The following is a 23,590-nucleotide window of genomic DNA, read 5'->3' as shown; positions in this document are numbered from 1 at the left end:
TCTGTAAAGGATCCATCCCACCCGCTCTCTCCCCAGTATTAAATTGACCAAGAACCCCTTTTTCTGCCTTTTGCCTCTGCTGAATGTCAGCAGTTCATCCAAAAAGCTCTGTTACTTAACAGTGATGGAAGTTTAATTCTTTAATTATCCATACCATCCACAATGCTAAGCTGTTTTACTGCTCTCGCACCATGGACCATTTTCCTACTCATGTCCAGACTTCTCCATGTCACATTGGTCTGACACGCAGACAGAGCAGCCTCAGAACATGCCTGTTATTTGCACGCCAGCTCATCATCACGAGTCCCATTATCCAGTGTACTCAGCTTCTGTTTAATAAGCTTAATTAAAACAATGATCAATGCCAAAGAGCAGCTGAACCTGACCCAACTAAGCTCTGTTACACTCTGGGTTTCCCTACCGTGTTGTCGTCCAATAATTTTCATATCTGTTATAGGATATAGGCATCACTGACTAGGCCAGTGTTCATTGCTTATCCCTCATTACTTGCAAGAAAGTTGTTGTGGTTCTGTTCGCCGAGCTGGGAATTTGTGTTGCAGACGTTTCGTCCCCTGTCTAGGTGACACCCTCAATGCTTGGGAGCCTCCTGTGAAGCGCTTCTGTGATCTTTCCTCCGGCATTTGTAGTGGTTTGAATCTGCCACTTCCGGTTGTCAGTTCCAGCTGTCCGTTGCAGTGGTCGGTATATTGGGTCCAGATCGATGTGCTTATTGATTGAATCTGTGGATGAGTGCCATGCTTCTAGGAATTCCCTGGCTGTTCTCTGTTTGGCTTGTCCTATAATAGTAGTGTTGTCCCAGTAGAATTCATGTTGCTTGTCATCTGCGTGTGTGGCTACTAAGGATAGCTGGTTGTGTCGTTTCGTGGCTAGTTGGTGTTCATGGATGCGGATCGTTAGCTGTCTTCCTGTTTGTCCTATGTAGTGTTTTGTGCAGTCCTTGCATGGGATTTTGTACTATATTGGTTTTGCTCATGCTGGGTATCGGGTCCTTCGTTCTGGTGAGTTGTTGTCTGAGAGTGGCTGTTGGTTTGTGTGCTGTTATGAGTCCTAGTGGTCGCAGTAGTCTGGCTGTCAGTTCGGAAATGTTCTTGATGTATGGTAACGTGGCTAGTCCTTTGGGTTGTGGCATGTCCTCGTTCTGCTGTCTTTCCCTTAGACATCTGTTGATGAAATTGCGCGGGTATCCGTTTTTGGCGAATACATTGTATAGATGTTCTTTTTCCTCTTTTTGCAGTTCTGATGTACTGCAGTGTGTTGTGACCTTTTTGAATAATGTCTTGATGCAACTTATTTTGTGTTGTTGGGGTGGTTGCTTTTGTAGTTTAGGACTTGGTCTGTGTGTGTGGCTTTCCTGTATACCTTTGTGGTGAATTCTCCATTAGGTGTTCTCTGTATCATCACAACTAGGAATGGGAGTTGGTTGTCCTTTTCTTCCTCTCTAGTGAATCGGATTCCTGTGAGTGTGGTGTTGATGATCTGGTGTGTGTTCTCTATTTCTGTGTTTTGAATGATTACAAAGGTGTCACTACAAATGCCGGAGGAAAGATCACAGAAGCGCTTTACAGGAGGCTCCCCAGCACTGAGGATGTCACCTAGACAGGAGACGAAACGTCTGCAAATTTCCAGCTCGGCGAACAGAACCACAACAACGAGCACCCGAGCTACAAATCTTCTCACAAACTTTGCAAGAAAGTGGTGGTGAGCTACCTTCTTGAACTGCTGCCTCCTAATTGCTGTAGGCAGATCCACATTGGTATCAGGCATTGAAACCCTAGAGTGTGGAAGCTGGCCATTCTTTCCATTGAGTACACACTGACCCTCCAGACAGCATCCCACCCAATCCCTGCAACCCGGCATTCCCTATGGCTAATCCACCTAGCCAGCACACCCCGGGACACTATGGACAATTTAGCATTGCCAATCCAGCTAACCTGCACATCCACAGACTGTGGGAGGAAACTGGAGTACCTGGACGAAACCTACGCAGACACGGGGAGAATGTGCAACTCTACACAGATAGTTGCCCGAGGCTGGAATTGAACCTGGGTCATTGGCACTGTGAGGAAGCAGTGCTAACTAATGAGCCACCGTGCTGTCAAGGAACAGCAATATAGCTCATAGGATGGCATTGTTCTCATGTCTATTGCCTTTATTAATTTAATATTATGGGTTTGGAAGATACTGTCAAAGGGCCAATGGTGAATTGCTGCAGTGCATCTTTTGGATGGTCCACATTACTACCATGATAAGGCAGAGGTGCGGAAGTGACGTTCAGAGTGGCGGATGGGGTGCTGTTCAAGAGGGCTGCTTTGTCTGATATGGTGTGTAGCATCTGAGTGTTATTGGAGCCACACTTACCCAAGTGGGGAATATGCCACCATATTTCTGACTTGTGTCTTATAAGGTGATAGGCAAGCCTTTGGCAAAAGAGGTGGTGAGCTACTCGCTGTAGGATTCCCAGCATCTGACCCGTTATTATGTTTATATTGCTGGTCCACTTAAGATTCCCATTAATGCTAATCCCTAGAATGTTGATGGTATTTGATGCTAAATTAACAGATGTGGATTTTTGAGGGCCATGTAGCCATTGGTAAATGGTGCACAGATGTGTTCTCTGGTTTCAGAACCGTTTATGTTTTCTTAAGTAGAGATGCCTGTTGTTTGACTTAGGACACCCTGTTGCAATGCATGGTCATGGGGGAAAAGGGTGATCAAGTAGAATGCCCTCCTGACCTCCAATGCAACCATTTCCAGGGTGCAGTCGCCTGGAAGGGAGCTATCTTATGTGAGGGAAGGCTTTTTCTTTCATTTCCCCAGCTGATCTAAGTACTCCCTGCAAAGAGACAATGACATCCTGCGGCAGTACAAACATGGTTAAGAAGGCCAGAGGTAAAAGTATTCCTCATGTTATTCATCTACGCTGCAACCGAAGAATCGCAACTCCCTACACACAGGACAAAAAATAGGTTATTCTGTGAAGCTGTTTTCAATCACCATGTGTACTGGTCATGGGAATTATTCCAAATGATATTCATGCTAAACAGGTAGACTGTGACTATCCCAATGCAAGCCTATCAGCTTTTCCTGAAATCCCTGTATTATCCCTGGGTTCTTCTAGTAGTCACACATTCCAAATCATTCCTGATGGGAAACAGTGACATAAATCTGGCATTCACGAGTGAGAACAATGACCTTCTCCTGACCTGGAAAGAACTGAATGAAAAATGTCCCACCGCGTGCACTTCGATGGAAATTTGCTTAACTCATGTGTGGGATGCGGGCATTGCTGGCTGGACAGCATTTATTGCCCATCCCCTAGGTGTCCTTGACAAGGCAGTGCTCTCCTGAACCACTGCAGTCCATTGATGTAGGTACACCTAAGGAGAGAATTCCCCGATTTCGACCCATTGGCACTGAACGAACAGCGAAGTATTTCCAGGTAAGGATGGTGTTGCAGATGTTAGTGTTGATGTTCCCATGTATCTGCTGCCCTTATCCTTTCAGGTGGCAATGACTGTGGGTTTGCAAAGTGCTGCCTAAGGATCTTTGTGAATTTCTGCAGTGCATCTTGTACACAAAGCTGCTATTGAGTGTTGGTGGTGGAGGGGGGTGGATGTTTTGTGGAAGTGGTGTTAATCAAGTGGGCTGCTTGTCTTGGATGTTGTTGGAGCTGCACTTATTGAGGAAAATGAGGAGTATTCCATCAAAGTCTTGTGTCTTTTAGATGGTGGACAAGCTTTGGGAAGTCAGGAATTAAGGTTGGTATTGATGGAGATCAGTCACCTCAGCTCAGAACATCTCTGCAGGAGTTCCTCAGGGTACTATCCTAGGCCCAGTCATTTTTGGCTGCTTCATCAATGATCTTCCCTTCATCATAATGTCAGAACTGGGTATGTTTGCCGATGATTGCAACTCCCTACTCCTCAGGTACTGAAGCAACCCATGTTCAATGCAATACCATCTGGACAATATCCAGACTTGGTGTGACAAGTGGCAAGTAACATTCACACCACACAAATGCCAGACTATGACCATCTCGAATAAGAATCAATGTACCACTGCCTTTTGACATTCGATGGAGTTACCATCATTGAATCCCCCGCTATCAATATCCTGGAGGTTATCATTGACCAGAAACTCAATTGGAATCATTACATTAATACACCAGCTACAAGGGCAGGTTAGAGGACAGGAATATTGCAATGAGTAACTCATCTCTTGACTCCCCAAAGCCTGTCCCCTATCTACAAGGCACAAGTCAGGAGTGTGATGGAATACTCCCCACTTGCCTGGATGGATGCAGCTCCAACACCACTCAAGAAGCTTGACACCATTCCAGGGCAAAGCAGCCTGCTTGATTGGCATCACATGCAGAAACATCCCCTCCCTCCACCAAAACACTCAGTAGCAGCAGCATGTACTATCTCCAAGATGCCCTGCAGAAATTTACCAAAGATCCTCAGACAGCACTTTCCAAACCCACCCACAACCACTTCTGTCCAGAAGGCCAAGGGCAGCAGATACATGGGAATACCACCACCTGCAAGTTGCCCTCCCACTCACCATCCTGACTTGGAAATGTCTCATTGTTCCTTTACTGTCACTGGGTCAAAATCCAGAAATTCCCTCCCTAATGACATTGTGGGTCAACCTACAGCACATAGACTGCAGTGGTTCAAGAAGGCAGCTCACCACCACTTTCTCAAGGCCAACGAGGGATGGGTAATAAACACTGGCCAACCAGTGACATCCACATTCCATGACCAAATAACAAAAAAATGTTTCACAGTCTAACTACTCTCTTGACAAAGACATTTCTCCTGAATTTCTTATTGCATTTATGAGTGAATATTTTATAAGTCCAAAGTTTTAATTGCCCTTAAGTGGAAATATCTTCACTACATCAATTCTACCGAATCCTTTCACAATTTTCAAGACCTGTATCATACCATCGCCTCTTTTCATGGGAAGGGAAGTCCAGCCTTCTCAGTTTTTCTTGATAGTTATCACCTTTCTATTCTGATTTCACGCTTTTAAATCTTTTTGTCCTTTCTGTGTTCCCTTTATACCCCTGTTGTAATAAAGAGACCTGAACTGTGTGCCACACTCATAACCATGGTGAATTAACTTGCTGGTTAACCTATTCATAAGCTATTATAAATGGGACACACTACAGCTATATCCTTAGGATAAATGTACAGTGTAACTCAATGTATAAAGTTGCACACTTTCAAAAATAATAGGGAATATGCTCTTCGCTTCCATGTTTTTCAGAATGTGAAATACCAAATCACAGTTTGCTTGAAATTTCCACATTTCAGATATGTGTCAAAGACAATTGCAGCACATACAACATCTACTTACAGCTGCAGTTAAACAATCCATCTGTCAGTTTAAGGTCAATTTATTACAGACAATATGTGTAAATTCAAATAGCTAGCTGGCTCTGTGTATCTGAGTGATAGCCCTGCAATAAATCTGCTAGAAATTATTACCAATGAGAAAGACCTCAGCAACCCACTCATGATTTAACTGCTGGAGGTGATACAGATTTTCTCCCTTCTTGTGGAGCTGGATCTGGATATCCAACTGTTTCTCTCTTATTCATCTTGTGTGATGCAAGGTAAACTCTTCGGTTTACAAAGTCACTAGGTCTCATTTAGGCTCATCAAATATTATGATAAAAAAGTATTGACCACAACTATATGGATGAAGATAATTTGTCAATGCAAGTCTGATTGACACACACCATTATCAGTGCACAAACCAGTCAGTGATTTGTTGCAACGAGGAGATTGTGGTTTACCATGGGTCGCTGTGTGATTGGCTTCAACTCCACTATCAGCTGACTAGAAATGACATTTTGTCCCTAACCTCCTCATAGACATTTCATGCCATTGCTCAATTAGAGCTTTGATTGTCCACTAAACCTGCCACAGAAAGCTAAGTTACGGTCTGATAATTAGGAATCATTGCCAATCTGTCATGCCCAGAAATTGGGCGTGTCTCATTCCTTCAAGTCGTGAATGGTTTCAGCTTTTTTGTTTAATTGGAGATGTCAACAATGTCAGATTGTACATTTTAGATTTTGTTCCCTTTCTGTCTAGTTTTCTCTCTAAATGCTACCTTTCTTTTGCATGTTTCTCCCTTTTTTCTGATGTTGAATTCACTTACGTAATGTCTCTGCTTTTTTCTGAAGCCATAAACCTCACCTCAATAGATGTACACTTTAGAATGATTCTTCCCTTCTTGGAAGTGGTAAGGAAGGGAAATAGTAAGGCAAGCTGGTCCTGGAGAGAAGCTCCCTTCCCTCTTATCACTTCAACAAACAAATGCTGGGCCAGGAGGTTTGTGGGTGACTTCTTCAACTCTCCACCTCCTCGATCACATGCTTCCCTGGCTATAGAGGCAGGTTTTGGATTAGTGGTGCTGGAAGAGCACAGCAGTTCAGGCAGCATCCGAGGAGCAGTAAAATCGACGTTTCAGGCAAAAGCCCTTCATCAGGAAAGAGGTTTTGTACGTCCTGGGCCTCCTCCATTGCCAAACCCTAACCGCCCGACCCCTGGAGGAAGAATGCCTCATCTCCCGCCTTGGGACCCTCCAACCACATGAGATCAATGTGGATTTTACCAGTTTCCTAATTTTCCTCTCCCCCCACCTTATCCCAGTCCCAAGTTGCCAACTTGGCACTGCCCTCTTGACCTGTCCATCATCCTTCCCACCTATCCACTCCACCCTCCTCTCTTACCTATCACTTTTACCCCCAGCTCTATCTACCTATCAAATTCCCAGCTACCTTTACCCCCCAGCCCCATCCCCCCTTCCCATTTATCTTCAAGCCCCCAGCCCACACGCCTCGTTCCTGAAGACGGGCTTGTGCACAAAACATCAATTCTCCTGCTCCTCGGATGCTGCCTGACCTGCTGTGCTTTTCCTCTTGACTCTAATCTCCAGCATCTGCAGTGCTCACTTTCTTCCTGGAGTGGAAGGTGGCCAGTTTCAGGACTTGGAAACCATTGTAATCCACCTGCTAAATTTGGAAAGGGGGAAGTGAATGCCTTCAATTGTCTCAATCTGGGAGCAATCAAAGACATTGATGCCTCTGAAAGTCAACCTCCTGCCTTTACCCCTCGAACTCTCCTCTTCTCTTATTGAGCTGATTGGCTGGCCATTGTATGAGTTACCTCACCAGGGTTACGTAACATGTTAATTGCTACTTAACATGATAAAAGGGAAAAGCCACCTTTTGTCACATTGTTTATCAAATCGCCACTTGCCCTGATATTGTCACTGTACCATTCATTAGTTGCAACATGAAGAGGAAATACATCAGGAATGGGAAAGGGTCTAACTCATCAGGAATGCAATGAGATGCCCTGCTCCAGAAAATAACTGTCATGTGTTTTGTATCATTCATCTCCAACATTATTGTGGCTAAAATCCAATGTTGGATTCTCAAAATCCAATAAAGTTAAGCTGTGTTGGCATAGACCATTCAAATCAACATGGACCAACATTGTTCCTCTGACAATTTGGTTAAAATCAGGTGACAGATTCCACACTTGCTAGTCATGAACAAAACCATTGGTAAAGTCAGAAAGCAGCTTAGCCGCTCATGTGTAAATAGTTAATTCCATATAGACAAAGCTTTCATATCCCATAAACGCATGACTAAAAAGTCTTTCTAACTCACACCTGTGGAGAAAGTGGGAAGGGGGAACATTCTCCCATGGTTTAACTATGTTCACCAGAGGGGTAATTTCTCCTGGCAGTTGTTTCTTTTCCAATCTGGTGTGAACAGGATGCAAAATATAGCTCTGGCATGTTGTTCACTGATTTTGATTTGATTTAGTTTATTACTAGAACATGTACCAAGATACAGTGAAAAGTATTGTTTTGCATGCTAACCAGACAAATCATGCCTTACATTAGTACACCAGGGTAATAGAACCAAAAGCAGAATATAGTATTACAGCTACAGAGAAGGTGCAGAGAAAGGTTAACTCTAATATATGAGAGATCCGTTCCTAAGTCTGATCACAGAGCAGAAGAAGCTGTTCTTGAATCTGTTGGGATGTATTTTCAAACTTTTATATTTTCTGCCTGATGGAAGAGGGTGAAAGAAAGTAGAACTGGGTGGGAGGAGTCTTTAATTATGTTGGCTGCTTTCCTGAGGCAGCTGGAAGTATAGACGGAGTCAAGGGAAGGAAGGCTGGTTTTCATGATGGACTGTGTTCATAACTCTCTGTAATTTCTTACCGTCTTGGACAGAGCATTTGCCATACTACACTGTGATGCAACTGGATAGGAAACTTTCTATGGTGCATCTATAGCAATTGGTAAGAGTTATTGTGGACATGCCGAATTTCCTTAGCCTTCTCTGCTTTACGTTATCCTTGCATTGCCACTAAATGTGAACCTGTTCACTATTGGATGCAATCCATATGCATAAAACCAGAGCACATAATCTAATTGTAACCCTATCATCCACACAACCCCACAGGTCAAGTTCTCATATAAAGTCGTCGATGCATTCCAGAAAATCACAACTTTAAGTGAAACAACATTAAGTGGATCACAAGGTCCTGTAGACGTCAATGTTAAGACTGAAGTTAGGTTCTTTCAGACATTTCTTGCTTGGAAAAAAAATGTACAGGTTGAAATACTACCTTGCACATATGCAGTGTTGGATATTCCAAGCTGAAAAAAGTTTCAAATTAAAATAAATTAAATATAAACAAAACACTACTGTTAGATACTTTAATACCTTTCACAGCCAAAAATAATTTTGAAACATTATAAGCTTGAAATGGTGTACATTCCTAAATGCCTACATTCATAAACAAAATAACTATTAAATTAAAATAAATTTTAAAGTGTTGTAGAAATACAGCATAAATGTAAGTATTGCAAGCAAATGTTAAAATTACACCCAGCTGATGATATTTAATTAATCAGGTTCCAATATAAAGGCTGAAATAATTACAGCTGAAGTATGAAACTAGGCGGCACAGTGGCTCAGTGGTTAGCACGACTGCCTCACCCTGCCACTCAGTGGCAGGGACCCGAGTTTGATTCCAACCTCGGGTGACTGTCTGTGTGGAGCTCCCACATTCTCCATGTCTGCGTGGGTTTCCACTGGGTACTTCAGTTCCTTCCCACATTCTAAAGACGTGCAGGTTAAGGGGATTGACTGTGCTAAATTGCCCATCGAGTTTAGGGATGTACAGGCTAGGTGGATTAACCATGGAAATGCAGGGTTACAGGGACAGGGTAGGGGGATTGGTTGGTGTGGACCCATGGGGCTGAATAGCCCGTTTCTGCACTGTAGGGATTCTATGATCTATAAACCAAAATCTGCCAATCAGAATGAGAGTCAGGAGTGAGGTTGACAATGGAGGTGTGTGTGGAGCTTCAATGAGTCTTTTATCACCAAGCAATACAGAGGGCCTTTGGCCAAAATGTACAAGTATACAAAATAACAACATTTTCACAGAGTACTCTAAACACTCAGATTTTCATATTTATGTCTTACGTTGATCTATAATATACAAACTTTAATAATCACATACTCAGTGTTACAGTGCAGCTTTATTGCTGTTCTTGTTTTTGCTGGCACCTGGAGTCACATTAATTTTCGAGCCTTAAAAGGGGGTTAACATTGGAAAATGGTTATGGAAGCACTGTTATACTTGATGCCAGACAGCAATCTGACAGTTCAGAGCTATTGGAAGGCTCGGGGATGGGGAGTGAGAGAGATAGTGAGACAGATTCATTAGCTGATTCTCGGCCTAACAATATTTCACTCTTGTGATGTTGTCAGACCCTGGTTGATTTTCTTCCTTGGACGTTACTGTGACTGTAATATTATCCAACAAAAAACTCACAGGAAGGCATCTGGTACCCCCACCCTGCACATTTGTAGAACATCTGTAAATATTTGCACAATATCTTTTTGGGATAAACCGCAAGATAAATTGGCCATTTTGAAGACTCTGAAAGTGTTTTTTGAAAGGATTAAAGAGAGGGAAATGAGCGCTTTTTCAGGTCCTCCCAAATAATTACTTTTGGATTCTCATTACACAGCAACTCACATTTATAAAACCTAAGCATTTAATAGCAAGCAAAGGTTTTGAACAGTATGTAGAGTTTACTGTACTGCAACTCTGCACATGAAATACTCAGATTACAAAACCTATAAATTTAAAATGATGTGAAATCAGGATTAAATTCTTTAGGTCTGACCTACCTTTCACGTCACCTCACACAGGGAAAACTGTTCTTCCTAGCTAAGATATACCTGGACTCTGAAATACAACATCAGGCCTCACTGCCGACCATTATTGTCCAAAGCTGCTTAAAGTGACACTCAATTGCACTTCCTTTGCACATGTTACAAGATGGTCAGTTCTACTCAGCAATATCAATGTTAAACAGACTGAGACCACCTTGCAGGTTTTGTTTCATTTCCCTCTCAATAGTAATAACTAATGATGCCACAGTCTCTGTTCTATCATGACAGAAAGTCAGTTAAATCTCGTGTAACACAATTGTCCTACGTCCTGAGGAAGGGTCACCGGACCCGAAAAGTTAACTCCGATCTCACTCCACAGATGCTGCCAGACCTGCTGAACCTTTCTGGCAATTTCTGTTGTTGCTTCCCTCCTACATTCTCACTCTTTGACCTGCAGCAGGTTTGTACATGTCGGGATTTTTGCAATTGCTGTTACAAATCTCTCAGATGGTGATACAATACAATTTTGCTAGTTTTTGTTTACTGTAACAGTACAGCTCAACACAAAACATATGCAATTCAAGTGATTTGCTGATAAGGCCCATTCTCAAATTCCCATAGTACGTGCCTTCAACCCCAGCTGCTTGTGCCTGTACCCTGCTGTTATACAGTCTAAGAATGTCCAATAAAGCTAATACTGTTGAAAAGTTGAAACTTTGTTGGTTACACCTGGAAGGAAGAAGCAGATCAAGCAAAACCCTTTTAATCCCTCTCCTGTTAAATTCTTAGCAAAAGTTTCAAATTGCTGATCTTCTTTATTTAAACTACAGCTGTGTTGTAGCTTCTCTTCTCCCCCCATGCTAACAGTGGTTCTGCTGGAATCAGGTGGAAGGCAAGTACAAAACAGCAAAAGGAACTAAAACGCCAATATCTCACACACCTGGCTCTTCACACACCACTGCCCCCTCATGGGGCAAGATGGACAGATCCAGCATTGGACTCTTTAATTACCTCCGGATACACAACTTTGGAGTCGGTAGGAAGTCATCTTTGGTCCCGAAGGACTGTTTGAGAAGATGATGATTCTTCTCAGCAGGCAGTCCCGTGGGTTTGACCTTCCTGAGCCCTCATTTGGTTCAGTTACCTACATTACCCTCCTGATTGGAGCCTGGCCCCATTGATCCTGCCTTCCAATAGAACCTCCAGCGTCAGCCATGCAGTTTTCCAGCTGACACGAAGTTTCCAATGTGAGTTCACACCTTGTGAAATTCACTGGTGGAAGGAGGGATTCGGAAAATAAGCCCATCGCACGGAATGTTGGCCGTCACTGTCGAACCTGACGCTGTCCTCCGACAAAGGAATTCATTGATGAATCCTGGTGGATCTTTCCCTTCCCAGACTCATGAGTGCTAAAGAGGAAGAACTGTCACAATCTCCAAGCATTCCAAATGCTGTACAGCCAATGAAATTATGTTTATAACAAAGCAGCCCAATGCATGAACAGCAAGATCCCACAATCAGCAATGTAATAAGGACCAACAAACTTTTTTTATTTGTGATGTGGGTTAAAGGGTAAAAAATTGAGCACTCCCTTGATCCTTGTTGAATAGGCAAGGGGATCCTTTGCAACCAATCGAGAAGATGGATTGAAAGTCCCAGAGGTCCAACCCAAGCTGAGAGCAGTCCACTCAGCATGGGTCAAAGGTCACTCTGTGGCCCTTTACTGGCCTGTAAAGTGAGGACGACATTTACCAGTGACACATTGACTGAACTAGCGACATGGTGGCGTTTATTTAAACTGCAACTAATGGTAATACAAACAAGCTCAAGCATGATCTTCAGGATCACAAGCATGTTCAGTTACCCTGTTTGTGGAAGGTTTGAAACTGACACCGTCTACAAAAGAACAATAAATTCTCTCAGCTCTGCCTTTCACCTCCTCTGCCTTAGCTCCAGCCATGAAAAAAAATACTTCTTTGTAAAGCTTTCCAGCATTTATTTCAAAGCCGATTAGAGTCACTTTTTTTTTCCCTTTCTCATTTTTTTTTGAAAAAAAAGCACAAAGAGCTAAGGCTCCTCATTATCAATTGAAAAAAAAATTTTTAATCCTGCCTTTCTTCTGCCAATGGATTTGAAAATGGAAGCTCATCTCTTCACAGAGCAGTCTGCAAAGTGGAGGAGGGAACAGGCGAAGCTTTGCTCAATAATCACTAGATTAAGACTTTACACGATTGGATTCACAAACTGGGTCCCACAGCGGCCTTTTGTTTGGCTTGAAAATGGGTTTCTTCGCATATTCCATCCATCACTAACTGAATTGGCATTTACGTTGAATCTGAACAGGCAGCTCAAGGTCACCCCAAAATCAAAGGCATGTTACGTCAAAGTTCTCCTCTACCGAGGGCACCTCGAAATTCTGAATGCTATTAAGTAAAAAATCTGAAAATGTGACTTCTGTCTGCTCACTTCGGCATGTCCTAACCCTGTAAATGGGAAGACCATGAACCATAAGTTCCCCTCCAAGCCATGCAGCATCCTGACTTGAATAAATAACGTTGTTCTTTCATTGTTGCTGCGTAGAAATTCCGGAACCCTCTTCCTAACAGCACAGTGGGTGTACAATAGACTGCAATGCTTCCAAAATGCAACACACTACCAACTTCTCAAGGACAAATAGGGATGACCAATAAATACTGGCCTACCCAGGAGTGTGCGCATCCTGAGAATAAATAATAACCAGAAGCAGAGCACATGCTGTTGAGAGGCCAAAGTCTTCATTACAAATACTGCTGTTACCCAATTTTTGACTCTATAGCTTTCCTTATTCATTCACGGGATGAGGGTGTCACTGGCTAGGCAGCATTTATTGCCCATTCCCAATCACCCAGAGGGCCGTTAAGAGTCAACCACATTGCTGTGAGTCTGGAGTGACATGTAGGCCAGACCAAGTAAGGATGGCTGTTTCCTTCCCTCAAGAACATTAGTGAAGCAGATGGGCTTTTCCTGACAATTGGCAACGGATTCAGGTCATCATTCTATTCTTAATTCCAGATAATTATTGAATTCAAATTCCATCATCTGCTGTGGCGGGATTCGAACCCAGGTCCCCAGAATGTTGTCCGAGTCTCTGGGTTAACAGTCTAGCGATAATACCACTAGGCCATCGCCTCCCCTGAACTGTCAACCCTCTTGTACACTCTTTAGCGCTCCCAGTGGGGAACTTCAGTGAAAAGAACCCCATATGAGAGAATGTGTAGCTCGGATGTTCAGACTTTTAAATCTAAACCTTTGTACTGAGAGTGCTGAATTCAGCCTTTCGAGATAACGCAATGAACATCAGCAGCTACTTAAACAACAAGAAGTTCCTGTTCAGATATCCGTACATTTTCAGTTAAGAACTGACTGGTTAGAAACCAGGAATAGGAGCTCCATAGTTCAGGGAAAACACTGAATTTATTTTTTTTTATTTCAAAAATACACTTCATTCATAAAAATCTATCTTTATTTATGCATAGTTCCAAATGCTGTGCAGTTCTGTACAGTAGCATTTCAAGGAAACAAACAAACATTGGAAATTGACTCGATCCAAAGAAACCAAAGGCTTCTCTTACTTGAACAAGACAACATTTACATGCATTGGAGGCACCTGGTAGGGTGGGGGGGGGTGGGCTCCATGAACTACACAGACCCCCATTTAACTTCAACAGAAAGACGTCAGACTTTCCCCATTCTGCCATGACAGCAGCTGCCCCAAGCTTCCCTCAGCACATGGTCCTGGACGTTGGAATGACCCAGTCTGCAACACTCAGTCAAGGTCAACTCCTTGTTCCGGAAGACTAACAAGTTTTGGACAGACTGAAGAGTGTCTTTCACCAAGGTGATGGTCCTCCAGGCGCAGTCGGTGTTTGTCTTGGTGTGCGTCCACAGAACAGACCATACAGCACAGAGTCCTGTGTCACGGAGCTGCTCGGGCCGAACCTAGACAACAACCACTGCATCTCCCTCCACACTTCCTTTGCAAAGGCATATTCCAGAAGGAGATGTGTGACAGTCTCGCCTCCCCCACCCCACAGGTTCTTCGACGGCAGTGTGCAATGGCGGGGATAGACCAGGCATCTATGAAGGATCTCATGGGTAGTGCCCTTCTCATCACCAGCCAAGCGATGTCTTAGTGCTCATTAGAAAGTTCTGGTGAGGAGGCATTCTGCTAAATGGCTTTGACAATCTGTTCAGGGAACCACGCAACAGGATCCACCCTCTCCTTTTCTCGCAGTGTCTCAAGGATACCATGTGCTGATGGACTTGTGGTCAATGGTGCAAATTTCTCCCTGAAGGACAGGTGATATGGAACATTCCAACAACTTCCAAGCACTGTCTTTGCTAAGTTCAATGACCTCTGTGAAAGCCATTGAGGAAAGAAGGAGGTATTTCTCTTCTTGAAACACAATCCAGTACACAATATGCAACAGCATCTCAGAATTTGGTTTTATTGTAGAAATACAAGTCTAAACCAAAGACTTGTAGCCATCTCTGAGAGACATGGCAGTGTTTGATTCTTGAGATAACGTTATCTTAAATGAACCCTAGCTCACTTGGATGATGTTTTTTCTAGATTAGACAAGTACACATTTTTCTGCTTAATGGACTGTGAAGTGTCAGTCAAATACTCATCAAATATTTGTTTTGCTGTTGGAACAGCGTCACCACTAGAGGCCTCTGATGGTCCATGGCAGCCAGGTGGTGGGGCCAGAGGAAAGGCATGCAAAAGAATTTATGTTTCAATTTTGAGGAAGGTTTCCTATGCTAAAGATGCTAAATAAATGCAAGTTGTTGCTGTGATTTTGGGGAAAATAAGATATCTTTTCAACATGGTTACATGAAATGGCAAAATACTTAAGACAAGTTGCTGCTCCAATTCCAATTGCTTCAAAAGGGTGGATTACGGGAGTTTGAACATTGAAAATATACAGGCTTCCTGTATTCCAGTTAAATTTGGCCAGAAACTCCCCTTTCTTGAGCACCCATTTTGGAATCCAACTTTGCTTAGTAAAACACGGTCCTCTACGATCAAGCTGGTTCACTGTGTCTGAAGAGTAGGGACTTTCAGACCAAGAGCTTGCATTGCTTGAGCCTGGGAGGAGCTAGGAAGCTATTCCAATGGAGAAAGAGGGGCATACTGATCACTTTGGCAGGAGTAGGGGTGTTATCAAGGCTACAAGTCAGTCTGGAACCCAATCACCTCTACTCAGCCTGAAAAACAAATCAAGCCACTATTCATCTGATAAGTTGTAAACCGTTTTGAATGCTAATTTATGATTGGGAACAACTCTGTCCTCTAGTGAGAAAGGGGAGATTTAGCCATGTGTATTAAGCTAGGCGCCTCAGTGTGTTGTTGGTCAATTACCCTGAGTCCTTCAGCTTTCACAATGTATTTCTATTTGCTGTAGAACATGCCATTTCTATTTGCTGTAGAACTGAAATTATACATTGAAAAATTGATTGTCTGTTAAGGCTTAATAGACAATCAATTTTTCAATGTATAATTTCAGTTACATCACAATGCAAATTTTTGCTATAAATTCTGTGTTACAATCGAGCCCTCCACAATCACCTGATGAAGGAGCATCGCTCCGAAAGCTAGTGTGCTTCCAATTAAACCTGTTGGACTATAACCTGGTGTTGTATGATTTTTAACTTTGTACACCCCAGTCCAACACCGGCATCTCCAAATTATGCCTCTCAACATCTTGTACACCTCTAGCAAGGCACCTCTCATCCTTCTTTGCTTCAATGAGAAAAGCCCTAGCTCCCTCAATCTTTCTTCATAAGACATGACCTCCAGTCTAGGCAGCATCTTGGAAAATCTCTTCTGCACCCTTCCTAAAGCTTCCACATCCTTTCTATAAAGAGGCGACCAGAACTGAACACAACATTTCAAGTGTGGTCTAACCAGGACTTGAACTGTTTACTTATTGGCCTACATATAAAATATGCAAGGTAGAAAAGATGTTTGAAAACTATAGCTGTGTACCCAGGTATTTTTAGATACAACAATAACACCTCCTAGGTATCGTCTGCAACTCAGTTAATAGCTCTCTTGCTTTGCAGTGACGGTTTGAGGAGTTAAACCTCTGTTTCAGAGACTCGAATACAGAACCTAGGCTGACTCTTCAATGTAGTACTGAACGAGTGCTGGGCTGTCAGAAGGGCCAATCAAGTCTCAATTCTTCTGTCGGGAAAATCCGATGGCACTGTATCAAAGCACAGTGGTGTCCTGGCCAACGTTAGTTAACAATAACAGAACAGATTACCTGACATTAACATATTGCTATTTGTGGGAGCTTGCTGTGCAACAGTTGGCTGTAGCCTTTCCAATGTTACAATAGCAATAGGATTAATAATTCCTCAATACAGTGGTTATTTAAATAATGAGCCAATTAAATAATAAATAGTAATTATGTATTCATTGGCTGTAAAGTGCTTTGGAACATCTTGTGGTTATGAAAGAATCATAGAATCCCAACAGTGTGGAAGCAGGCCATTTGGCCCATCATGTCCACGCCAACCCTGTGAAGAGCATCCCACCCAGATCTACCCCCGATACCCTATCCCTGTAATCCTGTACCTTCCATGGCTAATCCATATAGCCTGCATATCCCTGAACACTATGGGCAATTTAGCACAGGCAATCCACCTAACCTGCACATAGAATTTATAGAATCCCTACGGTGTGGAAACAGGCCCTTCGGCCCAGCAAGTCCACACTGACCCTCCAAAAAGCACCCTCCTAGACCCACTGCCCTGAATACTATGGGCAATTTAGCATGGCCAATTCACCTAACCTGCACAGCTTTAGATTGTGGGAGGAAACCAGAGCACCCAGAGGATACCCACACAGATACGGAGAGAATGTGCAAACTCCACACAGACAATTGTTCGAGGTTGGAATCGAACCTGGGTCCCTGGCGCTGGATGCTACATAAATTCAGATGCAATATTAGTGAAGTTGTGACTCCCTTGAATGGAACCATTTTCTTTCCTGCAGGTCTGGGAAAGGGGAAAACTGAAGTGTCACAATCTTCATGGAGACCAATAATTCTTGAAAAGCAATATGAATTTCCAATGAATGGCTAAACAGATAAAATGGCAAGATTTCAAGTTAAGATTTTTTATGCAACACACACTAAAAATAACATGGCCTAAGCATGATTTCAATAGGCAACTTCTACTGTAAGCTACGGAAGCAATTAACATTTAAAATGACTGAAAATCTCTCTTTATGGTTAGTCTTCACTCTGTTCCTTTAGTAGATACTTCATTCCCCTGAAATCAATCCAAAGTGACTTTTAATTCCTTTTGCCTTTTCAGTCAGATGAACTTTAATTCTTAATTGATTCCAATTGTTTGGTTTACCAACTGCGAAGCAATGCTGTCAAATTAATCAGTTTTATTTACATACTTATGGCACAGATCTCTCCAATGCAAAGCTCCCAATCCCCTTAAACAACAGACACTTGTTGCCTCTACCTCTGATTTCCATCCGATTCTTCTGAACTGACTCTGGTGCAGTGATAGTTATTTTCCCTATGTATGGCAATAAGAGATCATCTGACTGATAAAACAGCCTGGACCGAGATAGCTGCAGAGGTCAGCCCCCATGGTCAGCTCAAGAGAACTTGGCTCTTGTTTCACAAGAGAATATCTGCCAGGATATGCCCCACTGTCTGCTCAAGGCATCACTCCCCGATGTGTGAGAGTTAGCTTTGTAAGGTTAGCAGTGCAGAAAACTGTCACACAGGAGGCTGGGTTCCAGGCAGTTTCTTCACATGCCTCTTGTGTAATCATTGTCTGTTAGCTCATTGCAGCTATGCATGTAGCACAACTGGCACCACAGCAATGCTGCCTCTCCCATCTTTGCCAGGGTTCACACATAAAACGGAGGAGATCCAACACTCAGCAGCTCCAAAACACACCGTCACAATTAGGAAAATGGGTGCATCTTGATAGCTCTTCACCAAAAGCTTCCCTGGGACAAGGATGCAACTTCAAAAGATGGCTTCAGCTGAACACTTCACAAGCACACATCATGCAATGTTGGGTGGCTTTTCATCAAATGGAGCTTGTTGGTGACAGCTTTCAATCAGAATCCTGTGAGTGGTCTCTCTCCCACACACACACACACACTCACACCTGGAGACATTCAGATCTGGCAGCATCTGTGGACAGAGAAACAGAGACAATGTTTCGAGTCTGGCTTGATTGTTCTTCAGAACTCAGTTCTGGGACAGACCAAGGCCTCAGAACAAGGTGAATCCCCAGGTGCAGCCTCATGTCTCTGGTTCTGTTAGTGCTGGGAATCCCTTCTTCTCCTCCTGCTCTGTAACCTCAGCAGTTCCAACTGAGCTGCTCGGTTAATTCAGTTCTGGGACCACGGTGCTCCTGGTCTATGCCAAAATCTGAGGAGTGCGACATTTGCTTTGGGGTTTGAGAGCCTGACAGAATCAAACTGCCCTTTGACCCCTAATCAGACTGCTCAAATTCTGGGTGAAAGCCAGTTCTGAAAAGGAGCAAGGTCAGACTCGAAACATCAACTCCGTTTATCTCTCCACAGACTCGGCCAGGCCTGCTGAGTTTCTCCAGCACTCTCTGTGTTTGTTTCAGATTTCCAGCATCTGCCGAATTTTGCTTTTAGCTGGAGACGGAGATCTTTATCTGCATCTATCAATGCAGGCTCACTGACTCAAGGCAAAGAAAGAAGTAGATAGATTTTTAGAGGTGAAAGGTGTCTTGAGGGTATGGGGAGAGGGGGGAGCACAGTGTTGTGATACAGGATCAGCAGTGGTCATGTTGAATGGCAGAATGGGCTTGATGAGCTGACTGGCCCATTCCTACTCCTACGTTCTGTGTTTCTGCCACACCTACAAAGTTCTGTTACCTGTTACTTCCTCAAACATAACAATCTTACAAACCTCACACATATAACAACACTCACAGAAGTGATTAACCACTCAGCCCCATCTGCTGGAAGCTTTTTCCCTTCCTTTGTTGACTGTGTTCAAGGACAGTTTACTGGACGCTGGTTGCATACCAACACCTTGTCGCACTGTCTGTTCTTAGTGCGTAAGACTGGCTGTCTACTTAACTACAGATGATCCTCGTTTCATAGATGGGCTAAAAGGAATTACTGGACAGTCATGAAGTGTGGAAATACTGAAGTAGGAATGTGGTTGGAGGGGCGGTAAGGGAGTTCAAATAGAATGGAACAATTAAGTTGTAAATCAGAAAGAGGGAAAAGTGGAAACCAGCCATTATAATAGACCTGGAAAAAATAGCATCAAGTTCTGTATCTCCCTAAAGTGCTTTAAATCCAGCTGGTCAGATAGCGACGGCTATTTCAACTGTGGTTTGGGACTGTGTCAATTCATCAGACGTAACTGAATCATCACTTCTAAATGTGATCTACACAGATGCAAATTATGAACATGTTGACGCGCTATTGATCCAAACAGTACAAGGCATTTGCTTCAGCTGTTTGTTCTGTTTTTGTAGATAAGTGGTTGGAACCTGGCACCAGTTAAACCAGGGATTTCTAGACCTCATTCCCAATTCTAATTAATCTCTCTCAAGCTTGTACCACTAGATGCCAACTTTCTCTTGAGCCATAATCTCAGAATGATATAGAATCCTATAGTATGGAAACAGGCCCTTCGGCCCAACAAGTCCACACCGACCCTCTGAAGACCCATTTCCCTCTGACTAATACACCTAACACTACGGTCAATTCACCTAACCTGCACATCTTTGGATTGTGGGAGGAAACCGGAGCACCCAGAGGAAACCTACGCAGACACTGGGAGAATGTGCAAACTCCACACAGACAGTTGCCCAAGGCTGGAATTGAACCCAGGCCCCCGATGCTGTGAGGCAATAGTGCTAACCACTGAGCCACTGTGAAACCCAATCTTTTTGAGACCATTGTCTTTTTGGGAGAGAGGAGCCATTTTATCCAAATTTTCCTCTCCTGTAAACTTCCCTGACACTGAGCCCCCTCCTGCCCTGCAGTCGCAGGGTTAATGCAACCACCGTTCTGATATGAACCTATGTTTCCTCAGCTGCTCAACTGTGTGGGGCATTGCAGCCCAGCCAAATGTTGTTCTCACTGTCCACACAGGCAAAAAGCTACAATCTACTGTTACTGACATGGTAACAAGGCACTTAGAAAATCCTCGCATAATTAAGCAGAACCAGTATAGATTCAAGAAAGGAAACTCATGTTTGACAGATCTGTTGAGAGTCTTTATTATGGATGTAAATGGCAAGATGGAACCATTGGATGCAGTGTGCATATTTGGTTTTCAAACAGCATTTGATATTTTGCCACATAAGAAAATATTGCACATAAGACTTGTACAATTAATGGTTGGGCCCTGGGTGTTGTAGAACAGAGGGACCTAGGTGTTCAGGTACATAATTCTTTGAAATTTGCATCTCAGATAGACAAGGTGGTTATAAAGGCATTTAGCATGCTTGCCTTCACTGAGTATAGGAGTTGGACATCATGTGAGGTTGTAAAGAACATTGGTGAGGTCTCTTCTAGAGTACTAAAACAGGAAGAGAAAATCCGACCAGGCCCCCAAAGCCTCCCAGCAAAGAGGGAAAAGACAGCTGCACGAGGGAGGGACGGCCAGCTCTTCGGATGGGGAAGACGGGCGCAAAGAATGTCATCACCACCAGAAGAAGAGACAGAGCGCCGTAGATAAAGAGGAGGGCATTTCCTCCCAACCAGGAAACAACTGACCCCCCGAAGTCCACCCTCCACCCAGTGAGAACCAGGGGGTACCCACTGCCCCACAACTACAGACAACTGAGAGTTGTGATCCTCTGACAGTCCCATTGTCAGACATAGAACTGGACGGTGCGGACCCTTGCCTTGGCTCAATGACTCCAGAGCAGGTAAATGACCCCAGTGAGACCCTGGATAGCTACCTCAGCCCAGCGAGGGTCCAGCAGTTCGTGCTCACCATGGGGATGCAGACAGCTACCCCAGAGACAGGACAGTCAAATGGACAACGGTAACCCCATAAACTGGGATTAAAGATGATTCATTTGCTATCATATAACAGGGCACCCACTCAGTAGGTGGGTTCTGCTGAAGCCACAGTTTAATAAGAGACTGGATGGTTAATAAAGGGAACTGTAAATAGGATAACTGTAAATTCGAGTAATTCAATGTGTTCTTTGTAATGTTAAGACATGCAATGTATATATCGATGAATGATATGACAAATTGTACAAGTACTAAAGATTTATTTCTATGACTAAAGTATATTTTGAAATATAAAAAAACTGTGTATAGTTCTAGTCTTCCTGTTATAGACAGGATATTATTAAACTGGAGTTAGTTCAGATACGATTTACCAGGATGTTGCCAGGAATGGAGGGTTTGAGATACAAAAATAGACTGGGACATTTTTCACTGGAGTGTAGGAGGTTGAGGCGTGACCTTTTTGAGGTTTATAAAATCATGAGGGGCAGAGATGAGGTGAATGACAAGGGTCTTTTCCCGAGGGTGGGGGAGTTCAAAACTAGGGGACATACTTTTAAGTTGACTGTATAAAGATTTAGAAAGGATATGAGAGGGAACTATTTTTTTTACACAAGGAGTGGTTTGTATGTGGAATTAACTGCCAGAGAAAGTGGTGGATGCAGGTAGAGTTACAATATTTAAAAGACATTTAGATTAGTAGATGAATAGGAAAGGTCTGGAGGGATATGGGTCAAGCGCAGGTAGGTGGAACTGGTTTAGTTTGGGAATATGGTCAGCCTGGACTGGTAGGACCAAACAGTCTATTTCCATGCTGCATGACTCTATGAATCTATAAGTGGATTTGGGCTAATATACAGGCATGAAAAGGAAATCGGCTAATGGACAGAAAACAGCCTGTAGAAATAAACAGGACATTTTTAACATGGAACACTGTAACTAGTGGAAGACCACAAAATTCAGTACATGGGCCTTAACTGATTAAGATCTTTACTAAATACTTAGTTGAAGATTCAAAGTTTGGGAGAAGATTTGTAGCTCGGGTGCTCATTGTGGTTCTGTTCGCCGAGCTGGAAATTTGTCTTGCAAACGTTTCGTCCCCTGTCTAGGTGACATCCTCAGTGCTTGGGAGCCTCCTGTGAAGCGCTTCTGTGATGTTTCCTCCGGCATTTATAGTGGCCTGTCTCTGCCACTTCCGGTTGTCAGTTTCAGCTGTCCGCTGTAGTGGCCGGTATATTGGATCCAGGTCGATGTGTTTGTTGATAGAGTTTGTGGATGAATGCCATGCCTCTAGGAATTCCCTGGCTGTTCTCTGTTTGGCTTGTCCTATAATGGTAGTGTTGTCCCAGAGAACAGCCAGGGAATTCCTAGAGGCATGGCATTCATCCACAAACTCCATCAATAAACACATCGACCTGGACCCAATATACCGGCCACTGCAACAGACAGCTGGAACTGACAACCGGAAGCGGCAGAGACAGGCCACTATAAATGCCGGAGGAAACATCACAGAAGTGCTTCACAGGAGGCTCCCAAGCACTGAGGATGTCACCTAGACAGGGGACGAAACGTTTGGAAGACAAATTCCCAGCTCGGCGAACAGAACCACAACAACTTAGTTGAAGAGACAGAGCATAATGAATTCAAATTTCCTAATGATTTCAAGTTAAATGGGAAAGTACAGAGTGAGGAGAATGCGAAGAGCTGCTGAGGGATATTTATTTCTTGTCACGTGTACTTGTGATGTATTTGCTACAAATACAGTGAAAAGTGTTGCGAGAGAGACACTCCGAGTGTGGGCAATAACATGGAAGATGGAAAAAATTTGAAGCTATCCACTTTGGTTGGACAAATTTTTAATAAAATGCTTTTAGTGGCAAGAGACTGGGAAATGTCTGCATTCCAAAAGGACCTGTGTGCCCTTAGCATTAACTTGAAGGTACAGCGAGCAATTAGGAAAGCAAATTGTGTGTGACGTTTCGTTACAAAGGAGTTGAGTACAAGAGTGAAGAAGTCTCTCACAGGGCATTACTGCAGCCACACTTAATGTGTAGGTTTATCACCTTACCTAGGGAAGGATCTACTTACCATACAGGGAGTGCAACAAAGGTTCACTAGACTGTTTCCTGCCATGATGGGATTGTGTTATGAGGAGATATTGGATAGACAACGCCTGTATTCCCTGGAGTTCAGAAGAATGAGAGTCGATCGGTTTGAAACATATTAAATTCTTAAGAGGTTTGACAGGATAGATGATGACAAAATATTTCTCCTGGCACTGGACCTTGTAT

General features: G+C 43.3%; 1 protein-coding gene across 3 annotated transcripts in view; it reads right to left on the bottom strand.

Annotated features, from left to right (window-relative positions):
* The window catches only part of LOC122555487 (actin remodeling regulator NHS-like), a 416,299-nt gene that overhangs the window by 162,948 nt on the left and 229,761 nt on the right, over positions 1 to 23,590 (bottom strand). The window lies entirely within an intron of this gene.

This window comes from Chiloscyllium plagiosum, unplaced genomic scaffold, assembly GCF_037043375.1.
Source record: "Chiloscyllium plagiosum isolate Xiang-an unplaced genomic scaffold, Cpla_swu_hap1 HiC_scaffold_12, whole genome shotgun sequence".
NCBI classification, from domain to species: domain Eukaryota; kingdom Metazoa; phylum Chordata; class Chondrichthyes; order Orectolobiformes; family Hemiscylliidae; genus Chiloscyllium; species Chiloscyllium plagiosum.
The sequence above is the reverse complement of the archived record's forward strand: the minus strand, read 5'-3'. Positions and strand labels throughout refer to the sequence as shown.